This window comes from Chinchilla lanigera, unplaced genomic scaffold (assembly GCF_000276665.1).
Source record: "Chinchilla lanigera isolate Chin_1 unplaced genomic scaffold, ChiLan1.0 scaffold00085, whole genome shotgun sequence".
Taxonomy (NCBI): Eukaryota; Metazoa; Chordata; class Mammalia; order Rodentia; family Chinchillidae; genus Chinchilla; species Chinchilla lanigera.
In genome coordinates this window covers 7959795-7962445 of record NW_004955486.1, presented here as the reverse complement: position 1 = coordinate 7962445, position 2651 = coordinate 7959795, and the positions used below count along the sequence as shown (strand labels likewise).

Genomic DNA, 2651 nt, shown 5'->3' with positions numbered 1-2651 from the left:
CTAGGCGAGTGCTCTACTACTGAGCTACAGCCTCAGACTTGACCTCAGATTTAGGAAGCTGGGTTCTTATGTGTTAGAAGCAGGTCCGGGCTTATTACAGGAAAAATGATATGCAGAATTTGCTCTTACATGCTCCAGGGAAGAACAGGAAAGCTGGGGACCAGCAGATGCTGTGCTGGGCTTTTGGGTTCCTGTATAAGTTGGTCACAGAGACAGGCGGCGGTGACGGACACTTCCACTGCTGGCTGCCCGGCTGCTGAGCAGGCTTCTGGTGCTGGGGTGGGCTCCATTCCCCGTGAAGAGGAGGCCGGGTAGAGGTCAGGTGCAGGACGGCACGTATGAGCTGATGGCAGGTTCCTGGCCCAGGGCTCCTGGCCACGCTCCGCCCCCAGGCTGCCCTGGGCTCCAGGCCGGCCACACAGCCGCCCGCCTGCCTGACTCCAATGTCATCACCTAGGAAACCAGACGCTGCTGCCACCACCCGCCTGCGGGAGCCGCTGGCCTCCGGGGCCACCTCCACCCGGCCCCACCGACCCTCCTGGGGCCAGGCACGCCAAGGTAGGATGGGCTCTGAGCCTACCTTTAGCCCAGGGCAGGACTTGCGGGCTCTGGGGTGCAGCACCCCCACACACTGCCTCCACCAGGAGCCTGGGGACGAGGTGCCCAGGGAGGGGCTGCCAGGTGGTGGTGGCCCTGCTGGGACAACCTGCTGTGCTGTGTGTGGCATTTTGGAGAGCTGTCTGCCCCGAGTAGGGCACGGGTCTCTCTTAACCCAGAAGTTGCGCTGGCCCCGCTGAGAACTTGCTCTACTTCCTTCCAGGGAGGCACCGAGTGACCACCCAGGCTCTGTCCATTCTGGTGCTGGCCTAGCTGGGGGTCCCACTGCCCAGCCTCACAGGTGGCCCAGGATCCACCAGCCTTCCTAGCACCTTGTCCACCTGTCCCCACATCCTCCAAGCCCCACCAAGCGGTGCCTGGCCTCCCTCCCACTCACTCAGCTGCCTGCCATTGGCCCAAGGCCCCATCCCCACAGCTCTGCTCACTGCTGCTGACCTGGGGACACGTGTGGCTGGGGTGCCCAGGGCAGAGACATCAGGATCTATGCAGCCTGAGTGGGAGGGGCACAGTGTGTGCGCGCACTTCATGTTCATGGGTGCATGTGAAGTGTATGGCACACATATGTGTGGATGTGTGTGCATGTGTGAGCTGGTACTTGCATGAGCCTATCCACTGCTGGTGGGCGGGGAAACCCAGTGCCCGGCTGGTCCCTGAGGTGCCCAGGACAGTGCTGGGCCAGTCCCTGTGTCAGGTGCCCCCAGCCCTGGCAGTCCTGCTGGGCGGGGTATGCCAGGCAGAGCACAGGCTTGGAGTCTACTGACTCGCTCCCCTTGCTGGAGGTATGACTCCTGCCCCTAGGGTGGGGATGCTAAGGGTCCTGGACAGCCCAGGGGCAGCCTCTGGAACCCCAGTGCCAGCTCCAGAGGTCACGCCTCCAGACTCTCAGCCAACCCAGACCCCAAGGAGGACGCCACACCCACCTTCGGGACTCAGGCAGATGTAGAGGTGCAGGCCCCTGCCAGGATGCCCTCAGGTCCTTGTGACCTGCAGCCCGGCAGGGCCCGGATGGACTTGTCTGCTCTGTCTCAGTGCTTCATTGAGCGTCAACTGTATGCTCAGCACTGTAGGTGCCAGGTGGCTGTGGTGACGACAGGGGTCTGGTTACTGGCGTTGAATATGTAACTTCTAGGGTACCCTTCCAAGGGGAGACAGAGGTTCCTGCTGCTGTCCCCATCCCACAACCGCCGGCTCAGGGCTGGGGGTGGGGTGCAGGTTGGTTCCCACCTCTCTGGGCCTCACCAGGGTGCACAGGTGTGGTCCTCATGGGAGCTGGGCAGTCTCACACTGCTGCCCAGTTGGGTTACCATGGGGTACGTGGGCCTGGGGCGCCGGGTCCAGGCCCAGGCTGCTGAGGGCTCAGGGTGTAACCCACTCCAGGCGTGGGGCGACACCTCGCTGTGCAGCACCCGGCGGGGTGGGGGTTCTGGAGCAGGAGGTGTGGACTCTCAGCGTCTTGGTGATGAGGTCGCAGAGGCCTGGGTAGGAAGGGGGACCCCCGGCCGGGTCCTGGCGAGGCGGCGGCTGGATGGGTAAAACCCCTCACACTGCAGGGTGAGGCGCTGGTGTGGCCCTGGGGAAAGCCCCAACCGGCAGCGCCGGTCACGCAGGGCTGGTCCCATCTCCAAGCCAGCCTCCCCTCTGGCCATTACAAGACATTGACTCCTCCAGGCCCTGGGCACCTGACACACCCACCTGTGCCCCTCTGCTCCCAGCTCTGTGCCTCAGAAGAGATGCAGGCTGCGCTTGACGCTGCTTCTCCCCAGGACCAGGCGGCTGGGTTTTCTGCTCCCACCCCACACACCCGGGACACTGACTTGAAGGGGCGCTGGCCCCACTGGGCTGCGGATGCCCTGTTCCTCTAGAGGTCCCAGGTGGGGTGACTCTGACAGTGCGGTTGCAGCCCCTTTCTCAGGGTGGTGAGACTTGGCGCTGGCCACGAGGGCCCCCAGCCCCGCCTGCCTGCCCTTGTCCCCAGCCCCCACACTTCCGTTTCTTGTGCTTCACCCTTTGCCACGGGGCCTGGTTCATTCCTC

The 2651-nt window shown here is 64.0% G+C and overlaps 1 protein-coding gene across 1 annotated transcript in view; it reads left to right on the top strand.

Moving 5' to 3' along the window:
• Positions 1-453: 453 nt before the first annotated feature.
• Tp73 (tumor protein p73) overlaps positions 454-2651 on the top strand; it is a 47385-nt gene continuing 45187 nt past the window's right edge. Inside the window, exon 1 of the mRNA XM_005404142.2 lies at positions 454-558. The gene's annotated coding sequence lies outside the window, so the exon portion shown is untranslated. The remainder of the gene's footprint in view (positions 559-2651) is intronic.